Genomic DNA, 19117 nt, shown 5'->3' with positions numbered 1-19117 from the left:
TTATCATCTGCACGGACAGTTCACGTGCCAATAATAAAAACCATCATATTTTCCCCCGACACCTCGTGCCCACATTTCATATTTGTCGCGGCGTGCAATCCGATCCCATATAACATTAATCATATCTGTTGCAGTGTACAATCCGATTCCATATAACATTAATCATATCTGTTGCGGCGTGCAACCCGATACCATATAACATTATCTATCTGGCAATAGCCACAGGCTCACGATTTCAATATAGATCACATTATTATCAAGTTTACCGAAACAACAAGACAAGTTGCACAAGATATAAGGATAAACACAAGAAAAATCACAACATTACATAAAAATCACCAACATAATAATCCCACGTCATCACATATCATCCCTAACATTAGCCACCCTTATCTCTCCTATAGCTATCCTTATCGCTCCCATAGCCGCCCTTATTGCTCCTATAACCGCCCTTATCGCTCTTATAGTTGCCCTTATCGCTCCGTATAATAGCCACCCTTATCACTTCGCCTAGACAATATCTCATCACACATAACCACAGTGAAATGCCACCCTTATACCCACATAATATTAACAGTGGAATGCCACCCTTATATCCTCATAATAATAACTCGAATCACACAACAATTTACACGAACTATTATCACAAAAACATAACACAATCAATTCATATCACAATTTTTCCAATGACCACAACCAATTCGAAAGATAAAGCAAATCAATACATTTCTCAACAAATAACCCAAGGCTCCACACAACGTATATAAAACCTCAAAAGAACAACAAAGATGGAAAAGTAACTCAGCATAGGACAACACCTTCATTAATCTAAATTTAATAAATATAAATTAATGCCTCATTTTAAACTTATTTAATAGTTATTTGCAGATAAGGATTCCATAATGAATTAAATTCCAAGAAAAATATCAAATCAACAACACACGGAATTCACATTAAAATCCAAGTGATAATAACACCAAATTATCATATAAAATACAAATTCGACAAACAAGGAATGGGGAATGACAATTCAAGGACATACTAAGTTCCAACAATTTTCCAATTTAATACATAAGGGCGTCTACGAATTTCAATCGATATAATTTACACATACAAACCAAGTACGTACTCGCCACCTCGCGTATACAGCTTCCATTCACACAATATCCACATAAGACTCAATGCTTAGGGGGTAATTCCCCCACTCAAGGTTAGGCAAGATACTTACCTTTTAAAAGTTAGGCCGATATTCCAAAATCGCCTTCTTGCTTGAATTGACCTCTGGACAACTCAAATCTATCAAAATTAATTGTATAACTTCATCAAAATTCATAGGAAATAATTCCGGATACTAAAACGTCGACTTAGAATTTGACATTTAAAAAATCAACCAAAGTCAACGCAGGGCCCGCACCTCGGAACCCTTCAGAATATTTATGAAATCCGAACACACATTCCAATACGAGTTCAACCATACAAATTTTATCAAACTTTCGATAACAACTCGGCCTCCAAATCTAAATTTTCCGTTTTTGAAAGATTTTGCAAAAATCCCAATTTCGTCCATTTAAATCTGAATTAAATGATGAATATAACCATGGATTTATGAAATATAATCACTTTTGGATATAGGACACTTATCCAAGTTGAAGTCTTGAAGAAATCCTCAAAATCGCCCTAGAACCGTGCTCCAAAAATAAAAAACAAAATGAAGAAAATGACCATTTTTGGTTCTTAAGTTTTTGCCCAATAAAAATACTATTCTGGTTGCTAACAGTCCAATTCCCGTCACTAAAAGTGCCAAATCTGGTCGCTAAAGGTACGCACCAGAACTGTTTACACCAACAGTTTATGTTTCGCTAAAAGGCTTTAACTCCTTCATACGAACTCAGAATTCGATGATTCTTGTTCTTATAAGTCACAAATAATAATACGAACCTACTCGTTCAATCGAAACTCAATTCGGAGCTTATCTTATTAATGTGATACCAATTTTGCTCGTTAAATAATTAACTCATGTTTCGCGCTAACATCCCAATCGCGACTTGATGAAATTAGACCAAACATTCGAGATCATTCCTATAATTCATTAGGAAACTCCCGAAAGTCTCAAAATCGATTTTCGATCTCTAGAACTAAAAATGGACCTTTGGATCATTACATGCTTATGCTCAAAACACCAAACTCTTCCAAACACTCTTCCCAGATAGCTTGTAGTGTATTAACCATAACTTTCTGTACCCAACTCCAACTATCAAATGGCTTACATTTATGAAAACTAGATACAAAGGGCTACAACCTTCATTTTTGGATCATTGCCAAATTCCTTATAGGTTACGAGATATAAGCTTCCAAAGTCAGCCTTGTGGAGCAGAAATTTCTGCGATGCACACTGCTATAGCCAAAAAAGAAATAGTCGTTAAAAATGGCCTAGAAATGGTCCGAAACCATTTTGAAACTCACTCGAGCCCCTCGGGACCCTGTCCGAACATACCAACAAGTCTCAAAACATATTACAGACTTAGTCGAGGCCTCAAATCACATCAAACAATGCTAAAAATATGAATCATACCCCAATTCAAGCCTAATGAAACTAACAAATTCCAACTTCTACATTCGATGACGAAACCTATCAGATCGAGTCCGATTGACCTCTAATTTTGCACACAAGTCATAAATGACATAACGGACCTGTGAAAATTTTCAGAACTGGATTCCGACCCCGATATCAAAAAGTCAACTCCCCGGTCAAACTTTCTAAAACTTTTCCATTTTCCAACTTTCATCAAAATACGTCGAATTGTCCTTCGGACTTCCAAATTCAAAACCGGACATACGCCTAAGTCCTAAAGCACCATACAAAGCTATTGACATCATCAAATTTCCATTCCAAAATCATTTTGCTCAAAAGTCAAACTCTGGTCAACTCTTTTTATTTAAGCTTCAAAAATAAGAATTGTTCTTTCAATTAAATTCTGAATCTTCCGAAAATCAAACTCGACCTCACACGCAAGTCATAATGCACATTACAAAACTGCTTGGGACCTTAAGTCACTGAACGGAACATAAATTCTCAAAATAACAAGTTGGGTCGTAACTTTCTCCCCCTCACTGACCGAGTGTACTATTACACACCTACTCGCAACGAGTCTACGTCACCGAAATTTGAAAATGGTCCGACTACACCATCTCAGTTGAGATTATTTCTTTTATCCACATTTATAAACTTTGAAACTAATTTCTTACACTCCAAACATTTTCAAAAGGCCTAATTTTCACATCAACACACGGTATTAGTCTCAACCGGTTGTAGCGATTTCGTGCCTACGCACACATCATATGTATGCCCATAACCACATCTCTGGTCATAATAGTTGTTCATAATTAATTCCAACATCGTCAATTAACCTCACATTATCCAAAACCTCATTTCAAATTTCCACAACACTGGCAGCAAAACGCGAGGTATGAAGACCTCATAATTATTTACCTAAATTAACGAGTCACATTTAACGCCACCTGGGCACTCACCTCGTAGGCTAAAACTCAATAATTACAGCACAAAATGGCTAAATATGCACAGAAAAACACACACAAGAATTATCAAATAAGCCTAACATGTACGACTCCCTATTAGTACTATAGTACAAATTTAATTTCACAAGGGAGAATTTAAACACATAAATTTTCATCACAAGGACCTCGTCCTTATATAACTTCCACCGTGGCTTGTAGCCCGGTTTAAATATTTCACATCATATAAAAATGTGAGGATCTCTCCCTCAACTCTGAATCACAAGTGCTTTGCACATTGTGCCAACTGAAATTTTCCATTCCTTTTCTATCTTCTCTTTAAATAAATTTTGTGAAACAATTTCACAACACATAATGAACCCCCATACCGGTAGGGCATATAATTCATAAAATTGTAATTAATTATCCCGAAATTACATGAAAACCCACTGTAGTGAGTAATAAATGGTCACCTTTTGGACGCATAGCCCACAATAACGTACAAAACAAAAATGATAGACACGGGCTAACACTATCAAGTCTCCCAACAGGCATAAACACAGGGGTGGAGTACAAATTCACAAATCCACCATATAAGGAGCATGATAGGAATTCCCACCTCGATAATCGGGATCGACTCAAAATATGAATAATGCTCCTTTTATTATAAATTAATTCACACCTGTGATGACACCATCTGGTGTATTGGCCTCAGCCAGTTCATAGCAATTATATCAATGGGTCGAGCCTCCCCCTCTTGGGCGCCCTCTACCCGCCTGCCCTCCACCCCTAACTGGCTGTAGACGTGGAGTATTAACTGGAATAAAGCCTGTAGCCTGAGTGTCTTGATGAAATTTGCCTCTCCCAAGTTTGGGACAATCTCTCATGATGTGCTTGGTATCACCACACTCATAACAACCCCTCTGAGGTCGCGGCTATTCGTACTGAGTCTGTGCCGGATAATTGAAATAACCATTGTAAGAACCTCGTGCCGGTGGTGCACTATAAATATTAAATGGAGCACTCCGAGTACTCTAAATTGCGTACTGAGCTTACCGACTACCTGAGCCTCCGCCATGATGAGTCATAGCTGTAGAGTAGAATCCACTGAATCCTCCAGAGTTCCGAGATCTTTTGACCTCCTTAGACTCATTTTCCTCTCTTCGTACACGTTCTAACATTCTGGAAATCTCTACTACTTGCTGAAATGGAATGTCAGTCTGCAACTCTCGAGCCATGCTTATTTTAAAATCATACTCGAGCCCTTCAATGAATCTGCGGACTAGCTCTCTAACTGTAGGAACCAAGATAGGTGCATGACGGGCTAACTCACTGAACCTGATAGCATATTCTGACACCGTCATGGTGCCCTGATGCAACCGTTCAAAGTTTGTGCACCACGCATCCCGGAGAGTCTGTGGAACAAACTCTTTCAAAAATATTACCAAAAACTGAGCCCAAGTTGGCGGTGTTGCATCGGCTGGTCTACCCTCTTCATAAGCTTGCCACCATCGATACGTCGCTCCTGACAACTGAAATGTAGTAAAGGCAACTTCTCTCACTTCCACAATACCCATGGTGCGGAGAATATGGTGACACTTTTCTAGAAATCCCTGGGCATCCTCGGTAGTTGTGCCACTGAAGGTAGGTGGACTATTCCTCTTAAATCTCTCAAGTCTCTTTTGTTCTTCTTCTGATGCCTCTGGCCTGAGCTCAAGCTGAATCGGGATAATATGATGTACCGGTACTATACCCGGAACCTGACAAATATGAACCTGTTGTTCTAGCGTACAGGCGGTAGGAGTCTGAGCTACTCCCTAATCTATGAAATATTTGGTGCAACAGAGATAAATCCCGCCTGAGTTAATGTACCAAACATCTTCAGGAACTGTGCTAAAGTCTCCTGAAGTCGGGCTGTAACAACAGGTGTCTCTGGTGCCTGTCCCCCATCTGGAGCTACTGGCGGCTCCTGAACTACTCCTCTGACCGATGTTCTAGTAGTGACACGTTCATTTCCTCGGCCTCTACCTTGACCCCGGCCTCTTGCGGCCCTAGCAATATGCGCGGATGTCTGCTAAGCTAACCCGGTAGCACGTGTCCTCACCATATATGAGAGAATAGAGATACAAAGGCTCAAATTCTAAATTCAACAAATTCTGCATGACAGGAATGAAAGAGGTGAAAATTTCCTAACAGTTCTATAGTCTCTCGAAGATAAGTACAGACGTCTCCGTACTGATCCGCAAGACTCTATTAAACTCGTTCGTGACTCGTAGAACCTAAGAAGCTAGACCTATGATACCAACTTGTCACGACCTAAAATCCCACCACAGGCGTCGTGATGGAACTTAGTCTTTAAGACTAGGTAAGCCGATTATAATAACAATTCAAGCCATTTTTTTAAACATTTAATTTAATACAAGTGTCAAAATCAATAGCAGAAATATTCAAACAACCTCCCAAGACTGGTAATACTGAGTTATGAACTCTAACTGAATACAGGGAATGATCTCGAGGACCGAATATACAATACTGTTCGAATAAGAAATTAACAGTATAATAAAAATGGAAAGGCTCCAAGGGACTGTGACGACCAAGTAGCTCTACATTAAGTCATTGCGATTACACTCTAACTTTGACCGAGTCTGATATCTTCAATACCTGGCTCTGCACAAAAATGTGCAGAAGTGTAGTATGAGTACACCACAGTCGGTACCCAGTAAGTATCAAGACTAACCTCGGTGGAGTAGTGACGAGATACAGTCAAGACACTCACTAGTCTAATAACATGTGCAATATAGTATACAAAAGTAATAGAAAACAAATAGTAGTGATAGCAACAATAATCAACTAGTGATGTAAACAGCAAAGTAGCAAGAACAGATAATGAACACAAGTACGACTAATAATCAAGCCCTTCAAAATATACATCTTTCATCTATAAGTTTTTCAATAAAAATCTCTAGAATATAATCCTTTCAAATAAATATCTTTCGAACATAACATTCTTTCAAATAAAAGTCACCATGTGACACCTCATTTCATAATCATAAAATACGGGTCTCAGCCCACTTTCATATTTTTAGTAACACGGGTCTCAGCCCACTTTCAAATTTAAATGGCACCTCGTGCCACATTTAAATTATCATCTGCATGGACAGTTCGCGTGCCAATAATAAAAACTATCATATTTTCCCCCGACACCTCGTGCCCACATTTTATATTTGTTGCGGTGTGCAACCCGATCCCATATAACATTAATCATATCTGTTGCGGCGTGCAACTCGATCCCATATAACATTAATCATATCTGTTGCACCGTGCAACCAGATCCCATATAACATTATCTGCCCGGCAATAGCCACAGGGTCACGATTTCAACATAGATCAGACTATATCAAGTTTACCGAAACAACAAGACAAGTTGCACAAGATATAAGGATAAATACAAGGAAAATCACAACATCACATAAAAATCACCACCACAATAATCCCACATCATCACATATCATCCCTGACAATAGCCACCCTTATCTCTCCTATAGCCACCTTTATCGCTCCCATAGCCGCCCTTATTGCTCCTATAGCCGCCCTTATTGCTCTTATAGCTGCCCTTATCGCTCCGTATAATAGTCGTTCTTATCACTCCGCCCAGACAATATCCCATCACACATAACCACAGTGAAATGCCACCCTTATACCCACATAATATTAACAGTGGAATGCCACCCTTATATTCTCATAATAATAACTCAAATCACACAACAATTTACACGAACTATTATCACGATAATACAACACAATCAATTCATATCACAATTTTCCCAATGACCACAACAAATTCCAAAGATATAGCAAATCAATAAATTTCTCAACAAATACCCCAATGATCCACACAACGTATATTAAACCTCAAAACAACAACAGAGATAGAAAAGTAACTGAGCATAGGACAACGCCTTTATTAATCCAAATTTAATAAATATAAATTAATGCCTCATTTTAAACTTATTTAATAATTATTTGCAGATAAGGATTCCATAATGAATTTAATTCCAAGAAAAATTCCAAATCAATAACACATGGAACTTACATAAAACTCTAAGTGACAATAACACCAAATTATCATATAAAATACAAATTCGACAAACAAGGAATGGGGCATGACAATTCAAGGACATACTAAGTTCCAACAATTTTCCAATTTAATAAATAAGGGCGTCTACGAATTTCAATCGATATAATGTTCACATATAAACTAAGTACGTACTCGCCACCTCGCGTACACTACTTCCAATCACATAATATCCACATAAGACTCAATGTCTAAAGGGTAATTCCCCCACTCAAGGTTAGGCAAGATACTTACCTTTTTGAAGTTAGGCCGATATTTAAAAATCGCATTCTTACTTGAATTGAGCTCCGGACAGCTCATATCTATCAAAAATAATTGTATAACTTCATTAAAATTCATCGGAAATAATTCCCGATACTAAAACGTCGACTTAGAATTTCACATTTAAAAAGTAAACCAAAGTCAGTGCGGGGCCCGCATCTCGGAACCCAACAGAATTTTTACGAAATTCGAACACACATTCCGATACAAGTTCAACCATACCAATTTTATCAAATTCCGATAACAACTCGGCCTCCAAATCTAAATTTTCCGTTTTTGAAAGATTTTACAAAAATCCTAATTTCTTCCATTTAAATCCAAATTAAATGATGAATATAACCATGGATTTATAAAATATAATCACTTTTGGATATAGGACACTTACCCAAGTTGAAGTCTTGGAGACATCCTCAAAATCGCCCAAGAACCGTGCTTCAAAAATTCAAAACGAAATGAAGGAAATGACCATTTTTGGTCCTTAAGTTTCTGCCCAATAAAAACACTATTATGATCGCTAAAAGTCCAATTTCCGTCGCTAAAAGTGCCAAATCTGGCCGCTAAAGGTGCGCATCAGAACTGTTTACACCAACAGTTTATGTTTCACTAAAAGGCTCTAACTCATTCATATGAACTCGGAATTCGACGATTCTTGTTCCTATGAGTCATAAATAATAATACGAACTTACTCATTCAATCGAAACTCAATTCGAAGCTCATTGGATCAATGCGATACCAATTTGGCTCGTTGAACAATTAATTCATGTTTCGCGCTAAAAACCCAATCGCGACTTGATGAAACTAGACCAAATATTCGAAATCATTCTTATAATTCATTAGCAAACTCCCAGAAGTCTCAAAATCAATTTTTGATCTCTAGAACTAAAAATGGACCTTTGGATCATTACATGCTTATGCTCAAAACACCAAACTCTTCCAAAACTTCTTCTCAGACAGCCTGTAGTATATCAACCATAACTTTCTGTACCCAACTCCAACTATCAAATGGCTTACATTTATGAAAACTAGATACAAAGGGCTACAACCTTCATTTTTGGATCATTGCCAAATTCCTTATAGGTTACGAGATATAAGCTTCCAAAGTCAGCCTTGTGGAGCAGAAATTTCTGCGATGCACACTGCTATAGCCAAAAAAGAAACAGTAGTTAAAAATGGCCTAGAAATGGTCCGAAACCACTTTGAAACTCACTCGAGCCCCTCGGGACCCTGTCCGAACATACCAACAAGTCTCAAAACATATTACAAACTTACTCGAGGCCTCAAATCACATTAAACAACGCTAAAAATATGAATCATACCCCAATTCAAGCCTAATGAAACTAACAAATTCCAACTTCTACATTCGATGACGAAACCTATCAGATCGAGTCCGATTGACCTCAAATTTTGCATACAAGTCATAAATGACATAACGGACCTGTGAAAATTTTCAGAACTAGATTCCAACCCCGATATTGAAAAGTCAACTCCCCTGTCAAACTTTATAAAACTTTTCCATTTTCCAACTTTCATCAAAATACGTCGAATTGTCCTTCGGACTTCCAAATTCAAAATCGGACATACGCCTAAGTCCTAAAGCACCATACAAAGCTATTGACATCATCAAATTTCCATTCCAGAATCGTTTTGCTCAAAAGTCAAACTCTGGTCAACTCTTTTATTTAAGCTTCAAAAATAAGAATTGTTCTTTCAATTAAATTCTGAATCTTCCGAAAATCAAACTCGACCTCACACGCAAGTCATAATGCACATTACAAAACTGCTCGGGACCTTAAGTCACTGAACGGAACATAAATTCTCAAAACGACAAGATGGGTCGTTACATTCTCCCCCTCTTAAGACATACGTTCGTCCTCGAAGGTGCCAAGAATTATTTTGAGGACATTAAATTACCGAGTGAACTATTACACACCTACTCGCAGCGAGTCTACCTCACCGAAATTTGAAAATGGTCTGACAACACCATCTCAGTTGAGATTATTTCTTTTATCCATATTTATAAACTTTAAAACTAATTTCTTACACTCCAAACATTTTCAAAAGGCCTGATTTTTACATCAACACACGGTATTAGTCTCAACCTGTTGTAGCGATTTCGTGCCTACGCACACATCATATGTATGCCCATAACCACATCTCTGGTCATAATAGTTGTTCATAATTAATTCCAACATCGTCAATTAACCTCACATTATCCAAAACCTCATTTCAAATTTCCACAACACTGGCAGCAAAACGCGATGTATGAAGACCTCATAATTATTTACCTGAATTAACGAGTCACATTTAACGCCACCTGGGCACTTACCTCGTAGGCTAAAACAAAATATTTACAGCACGAAATGGCTAAATATGCACAGAAAAACACACACAAGAATTATCAAATAAGCCTAACATGTATGACTCCCTATTAGTACTATAGTACAAATTTAATTTCACAAGGGAGAATTTAAACACATAAATTTTCATCACAAGGACCTCGTCCTTATATAACTTCCACCGTGGCTTGTAGCCCGGCTTAAATATTTCACATCATATAAAAATATGAGGATCTCTCCCTCAACTCTGAATCACAAGTGCTTTGCACATTGTGCCAACTGAAATTTTCCATTCCTTTTCTATCTTCTCTTTAAATAAATTTTGTGAAACAATTTCACAACACATAATGAACCCCTATACCGGTAGAGCATATAATTCATAAAATTGTAATCAATTATCTCAAAATTACATCAAAACCCAATTTAGTGTGTAATAAAAGGTCACCTTTTGGACTCATAGCCCACAATAATGTACAAAACAAAAATGATAGACACGGGCTAACACCATCAAGTCTCCCAACAGGGATAAACACGGGAGTGGAGTACAAATTCACAAATCCACCATATAAGGAGCATGATAGGAGTTCCCACCTTGATAATCGGGATTGACTCAAAATATGAATAATGCTCCTTTAATTATAAATTAATTCATACCTGTGATGACACTATTTGGTGTATTGGCCTCAGCCAGTTCATAGCAATTATATCGACGAGTCGGGCCTCCCCCTCTTGGGCGCCCTCTACCCGCCTTTCCTCCACCCCTAACTGGTTGTGGACGTGGAGTATTAACTGGAATAAAGCCTGTAGCCTGAGTGTCTTGATGATATTTGCCTCTCCCAAGTCTAGGACAATCTCTCATGATGTGCTTGGTATCACCACACTCATAACAACCCCTCTGAGGTCGCGGCTGCTCGTACTAAGTCTGTGCCGGATAATTGAAATAACCATTGTAAGAACCTCGTGCCGGTGGTGCACTATAAATATTAATTGGAGCATTCCGAGTACTCTGAATTGCGTACTGAGCTGACCGACTACCCGAGCCTCCGCCATGATGAGTCATAGCTGTAGAGTAGAATCCACTGAATCCTCCAGAGTTCCGAGATCTTTTGACCTCCTTAGACTCATTTTCCTCACTTCGTACACGTTCTAACATTCTGGCAATCTCTACTACTTGCTGAAATGGAATGTCAGTCTGCAACTCTCGAGCCATGCTTATTTTAAAATCATAATCGATTCCTTCAATGAATCTGCAGACTCGCTCTCTAACTGTAGGAACCAAGATACGTGCATGACGAGCTAACTCACTGAACCTGATAGCATATTCTGACACCGTCATGGTGCCCTGATGCAACCGTTCAAAGTTTGTGCACCACGCATCCCGGAGAGTCTGGGGAACAAACTCTTTCAAAAATATTACCAAAAATTGAGCCCAAGTTGGCGGTGTTGCATCGGCTGGTCTGCCCTCTTCATAAGCTGGCCACCATCGATACGTTGCTCCTGACAACTAAAATGTAGTAAAGGCAACTCCGCTCACTTCCACAATACCCATAGTGCGGAGTATACGGTGACACTTTTCTAGAAATCCCTGGGCATCCTCGGTAGCTGTGCCACTGAAGGTAGGTGGACTATACCTCTTAAATCTCTCAAGTCTTATTTGTTCTTCTTCTGATGCCTCTGGCCTGAGCTCAAGCTGAACCGGGATAATATGATGTACCGGTACTATACCCGGAACCTGACCAATATGAACGTGCTGTTCTGGAGTACGGGCGGTAGGAGTCTGAGCTACTCCCCCAATTTGTGAAATATTTGGTGCAACAGAGATCAATCTCGCCTGAGTTAATATACCAAACATGTTCAAGAAATGTGCTAAAGTCTCCTGAAGTCGGGGGGTAACAACAGGTGTCTTTGGTGCCTGTCCCCCAACTAGAGCTATTGGGAGCTCCTGAACTACTCCTCTGACAGATATTCTAGCTGTGACATGTTCATTTCCTCGGCCTCTACCTCGACCCCGACCTCTTGCGGCCCTAGCAATATGCGTGGGTGTCTGCTCAGCTGACCCGGTAGCACGTGTCTTCACCATCTATGAGATAATAGAGATACAAAGGCTCAAATTCTAAATTAAACAAATTTCGCATGACAGGAATTAAAGAAGTGAAAATTTCCTAACAGTTTTTTAGCCTCTCGAAGATAAGTACAAACGTCTCCGTACTGATTCGCAAGACTCTACTAAACTCGTTCGTGACTCGTAGAACCTATGAACCTAGAGATCTGATACCAACTTGTCACAACCCAAAATCCCACCACAGGCATCGTGATGGCACTTAGTCTTTAAGACTAGGTAAGCCGATTATAATAACCATACGAGCCATTTTTTTTTTGAAACATTTAATTTAATACAAGTGTCAAAATTAACAGCAAAAATATTGAAACAACCTCCCAAGACTGGTAATACTGAATCACGAACTCTAACTGAATGCATGGAATGATCTCGAGGACCGAATAAACAATACTGTTCGAATAAGAAATTAATAGTATAATAAAAATGGAAAGACTCCAAGAGACTACAACGACCAAGTAGCTCTACCTTAAGTCCTTGCGATCACACTATAACTTTGACCGAGTCCGATATCTTAATACCTGGCTCTGCACAAAAATGTGTAGAAGTGTAGTATGAGTACACCACAGTCGGTACCCAGTAAGTATCAAGACTAACCGCGGTGGAGTAGTGACGACGTATAGTCAAGACACTCACTAGTATAATAACCTGTGCAATATAGTATACAAAAGTAATAGAAAATAAATAGCAGTGATAGCAACAATAATCAACTAGTGATGTAAAAAGCAAAGCAGTAAGAACAATTAATGAACACAAGTACAACCAATAATCAAGCCCTTCAAAATATACACCTTTCATCTATAAGTTTTTCAATAAGAATCTCTTGAATATAATCCTTTCAAATAAATATCTTTCGAATATAAAATTCTTTCAAATAAAAGTCACCATGTGACACCTCATTTCATACTCATAAAATGCGGGTCTCAGCCTACTTTCATATTTTTCGTAATACGGGTCTCAACCCACTTTCATATTTAAACGGCACCTCGTGCCATATTTAAATTATCATCTGCACGGACAGTTCACGTGCCAATAATAAAAACCATCATATTTTTCCCCGACACCTCGTGCCCACATTCCACATTTGTTGCGGCGTACAACCCGATCCCATATAACATTAATTATATTTGTTGCGGTGTGCAACCCGATCCCATATAGCATTAATCATATCTGTTGCGCCGTGCAACCCGATCCCATATAACATTATCTGCCCAGCAATAACCACAGACTCACGATTTCAACATAGATCAGACTATTATCAAGTTTACCGAAACAACAAGACAAGTTGTACAAGATATAAGGATAAACACAAGGAAAATCACATAAAAATCACCAACACAATAATCCCACATCATCACATATCATCCCTGACAATATTCACCCTTATCTCTCCTATAGCCACCATTATCGCTCCCATAGCCGCCCTTATCGCTCCGTATAATATCCACCCTTATCACTCCGCCCAGACAATATCCCATCATACATAACCATAGTGAAATGCCACCCTTATACCCACATAATATCAACAGTGGAATGCCACCCTTATATCCTCATAATAATAACTCAAATCACACAACAATTTACACGAACTATTATCACGAAAACACAACACAATCAATTCATATCACAATTTTCCCAAAGACCACAACCAATTTCAAAGATATAGCAAATCAATAAATTTCTCAACAAATAGCCCAAGGCTCCACACAACGTATATAAAAGCTCAAAACAACAACAGAGATGGAAAAGTAACTCAACATAGGACAACGCCTTCATTAATCCAAATTTAATAAATATAAATTAATGCCTCATTTTAAACTTATTTAATAATTATTTGCAGATAAGGATTCCATAATGAATTTAATTCCAAGAAAAATATCAAATCAATAACACACGGAATTCACATTATAATCCAAGTGACAATAACACCAATTTATCATATAAAATACAAATTCGACAAACAAGGAATGGGGCATGACAATTCAAGGACATACTAAGTTCCAACAATTTTCTAATTTAATATATAAGGGCGTCTACGGATTTCAACCGATATAATTTGAACATATAAACTAAGTACGTACTCGCCACCTCGCGTACACGGCTTCCAATCACACAATATCCATATAAGACTCAATGCTTAAAGGGTAATTCTCCCACTCAAAGTTAGGCAAGATACTTACATTTTTGAAGTTAGGTCGATATTCCAAAATCGTCTTCTTGCTTGAATTGACATCTGGACAGCTCAAATCTATAAAAATTAATTGTATAACTTCATTAAAATTCATCGCATATAATTCTGAATAATAAAACGTCGACTTAGAATTTCACATTTAAAAAGTCAACCAAAGTCAACGCGGGGCTCGCATCTCGGTACCCGGCAGAAGTTTTATGAAATCCAAATACACATTCCGATACGAGTTCAATCATACTAATTTTATCAAATTTCGATAACAACTCGGCCTCCGAATCTAAATTTTTTATTTTTGAAAGATTTTGCAAAAATCTCAATTTCTTTCATTTAAATCCGAATTAAATGATGAATATTACCATGGATTTATGAAATATAATCAATTTTGAATATAGGACACTTACCCAAGTTAAAGTCTTGAAGAAATCCTCAATATCGCCCAAGAACCGTGCTCTAAAAAACCGAAACGAAATGAAGGAAATAACCATTTTTGTTCTTAAGTTTCTGCCCAATAAAAACACTATTCTGGTTGCTAGCCGTCCAATTCCCGTCGCTAAAAGTGCCAAATCTGGTCGTTAAAGGTACACTAGAACTATTTATACCAGCAGTTTATGTTTCACTAAAAAGGCTCTAACTCCTTCATACGAACTCAGAATTCGACGATTCTTGTTCCTATGAGTCACAAATAATAATACAAACCTATTGTTCAATCAAAACTCAATTCGAAGCACATTTGGTCAATGCGATACCAATTTCGCTCGTTAAACAATTAACTCATGTTTCGCGCTAAAAACTCAATCGCGACTTGATGAAATTAGACCAAACATTCCAGATCATTCCTATAATTCATTAGCAAACTCCTGAAAGTCTCGAAATCGATTTTCGATCTCTAGAACTAAAAATGGACCTTTAGATCATTACATGCTTATGCTCAAAACACCAAACTCTTCCAAAAACTCTTCCCAATAGCCTGTAGTGTATCAACTATAACTTTTCATACCGAACTCCAACTGCCAAGCGGTTTAAATTTATGAAAACTAGATACAAAGGGATACAACTTTTATTTTTGGATCATCGCCAAATTCCTTATAGATTACGAGATATAAGCTTCCAAAATCAGCCTTGTGCAGCAGAAATTTCTGTGATGCACACAGTTGTAGCCAAAAACAGCAGCAGTTAAAAATGGTCTAGAAATGGTCCGAAACCACTTCGAAACTCACCCCAGCCCCTCTGGACCCTGTCCGAACATGCCAACAAGTATCAAAACATATTACGGACTTAGCTGAGGCCTCAAATCACATAAAACAACGCTAAAAACACGAATCATACCCCAATTCAAGCCTAATGAAACTAACAAATTCCAACTTCTACATTCGACGCCGAAACCTATCAAATCGAGTCCGATTGTCCTCAAATTTTGCACACAAGTCATAAATGACATAACGGACCTATGAAAATTTTCAGAACTGGACCCCGATATCGAAAAGTCAACTCCCGGTCAAAATTTCTAAAACTCTTCCATTTTCCAACTTTCGCCAAAATGCGTCGAATTTTCCTACGGACTTCCAAATCCAAATTCGGGCATACCCCTAAGTCCTAAATCACCATACGAAGCTATTGACATCATCAAATTTCCATTTCGGAGTCGTTTGTCTCAAAAGTCAAACTCCGATCAACTTTTTTCATTTAAGCTTCAAAAATAAGAATTGTTCTTTCAATTAAATTCTGAATCTTTCGAAAACCAAACTCGACCACACACGCAGGTCATAATGCACATTACAAAGTTGCTCAGGACCTTAAGTCACTGAACGGAACGTAAATTCTCAAAACGACAAGTCGGGTCATTTCAAGGACCCACAGTTGTGGACCTCGAAAAGTGTCTAACACCTTCTCTTTGAGGTAATTTTAGCTCTTACCCGATCTTTGGTGACACGAACTAGTAAAACAAAGTTATTTGCAAATAGGTGCCCTAACGCACATTAAAAATCGTTAGGTGGAGACTCTTTATTTTAATACCCATTTTAAAAGAATTGTCAGATGTCGAAACCCGCTTTCGCGAGAAAATGGGGTGCGACATCACCGGTACAGGAGCAACTAGAAGTCTACAAATATAGTTTGAATGAAATACAACTATTCGAAATGAGATAAACATTATAGATAGAAATAGATGTGGACTTCAGGGACTGTGAACGCAAGCAACTCTACCTCAAGTCTCCGTTGTAGATATGATTCGAGCAGAAGCACCACTAGACACCACTGGGACCAACACCAGTATCTGCACATGAGGTGTTAAAGTATAGCATGAGTACAGCCGACCCAATATATCTGTAAGTGTCGAGCCTAACTACGATGAGGTAGTGACGAGGCTATAACAATACACCTACTTAATCTTGTAATGATATATACATAAGGCAACAAAATAATAAGTAGGGCAATTAAAACATTAACTCGGAGGGGACAAGAAAAATAAAAGGAGTATAATATGAACGGCAAGTACAAAATCACCAAATAGCATTTTTTTCAAAATAATCAACAATGCAACCAAGTAAATCACCAATCCGGAAATCAAGTAAAGCAATAAGACCAAAATGGCACGACATCACCCTATGTGAGTTTACTCTCGTCCTCACCATGTAATATCATAAATAAAATAGCACGACATCACCCTTCGTGCTTTTATTCTCTTCCTCACATGATATGATAAATGATAATAAGCAATCAAATGCACGGCATCAATCTTCATTCTTTAATCCTCACAATCTCTCATATAAATGATATTGTATGCAAACAAGGCCCGGATACACCCTTCGTGTTTTTCCCACTTCCTCACCAAGCAAAAACACTAATCCAAGATAGCAAAACAATGTGGAAAGCAATTTCACTTCAATCATAGTGTAATGATAATTCAACTCAATTTTTAAAATCTCAACAACTTCAAATAAACAATAGACATGAAGGCGAATAATTAAAGAAGTAGTAATCTAACTATGGCATGGGAAGTATAGTCAATGGAACAACATAATACAATAAAATAATTTCCACCCGCATGCTTTAACTCAATGACAACGCATATATACTCGTCACCTTACATATACGTTGTCCCAACACATAATTCATGTAGCAAATATATCAACAAGTTCTAATTTCCTCAAGTCAAGGTTAATCACGACACTTACCTCACTCCGCAACCAAGTCAATTATCCAACTACGGCCCTGCCTTTTGAACAAGCCTCCAAACCAACAAAAAGGTTGGGGGTCAAAATGCTCGCTGTCCTATTACAACCAGCTCCCAATGAGAAAAGATTCATTTTTAAGAAGTTCATTTGATGACTTAACAAGTCTCACCACCTTCTCTAGCCAACTATCGGTCAAACTATTCAAAATAAGCCTTAGAAACTACTGACGAGTGTAAAAGATTCAATCTTTAATGAATTTGGAAAAAAGTCAACAAAAGTCAACCCCGAGCTTGCTTGGTCAAAACTCGAGATTCGGACCAAAATCTGATTACCCATTCACCCCCGAGCCCGGTTATGTGATTTGTTTCATATTCCGATCTCAATTTGAGGTCTAAATCTCAATTTTACAAAATTTTCAATTTCTACCCAAATCCCTAATTTCTACCATGAATATCCTAGATTGGATATTGAAAACACATGAAAAGTAATGGGTAATTGAAAGGAAATAAATTAAAGTTGCTTACCAATAAATTTGGGAAGATAGATCTCTTGAAAAATTTCCTATAGAGTGTTTGGGGTTGAGAAATGGTGTAAAATGAGCTAAGTCCCGATATTGTCCTCTTTTACCCAGCTGCGGATGTCGCAATAGTGAACTCTTGTTCGCAAATGCGAGAAACAGGTCGCAATTGCGAACTGTGTCCCTAGTCTGCTTTAGTCGCAATTGCGACAAAAACATCGCAAATGCGATCAAATGTTCGCATTTGCAAACCTATCTAAGCCCAGGGCTCAGTCGCAAATGCAAATCGTGGGATGACCGCATTTGTAAACATTTCTTCGCAAATGTGAAGGCTACCCTACTCAGTCCCACATCGCAATTACGAGCTCAACTTCGAAAATGCGGAGTTCGCATTTGTGAACAGGTCTTCGCAATTGCGAGACCTGCAACCCAACACCAGAACTAAAGCACACCAACAACCCTCACACTATCCAAACTCATCTGTAACGCGTCAGAAACTCACCTGAGCCACTCAGGCTCCAACCAAATATGCACACAAGTGTAACAACACCATACGAATTCGCTCGCGCAATTAAAACACCAAAATAACATCTAAAACTACAAATCGTACATCAAAATGAATAAAATTCAAAGTAAAACTCAAGAATCTCTAGAATCACATCTAAGCGTCCAAATCCTATCAAACCAACTCCGAATTGCACCAAATTATGCTGACAAGTTTTAAATAATAAAATGGACCTATTCCAAGTCTTAAAATCCAAATCCAAATCCAGTAACCATAAAGTCAACCTGCAGTCAAACCTAGGAAATTTTCAAACTTTCAAATTTTCAACTTTCGGTAAATAAGTCAAATCAATATAGGAACCTTCAAATTC

Source organism: Nicotiana tomentosiformis, chromosome 12 (assembly GCF_000390325.3).
Source record: "Nicotiana tomentosiformis chromosome 12, ASM39032v3, whole genome shotgun sequence".
NCBI lineage: Eukaryota > Viridiplantae > Streptophyta > Magnoliopsida > Solanales > Solanaceae > Nicotiana > Nicotiana tomentosiformis.
This window is presented reverse-complemented; position numbering follows the sequence as displayed.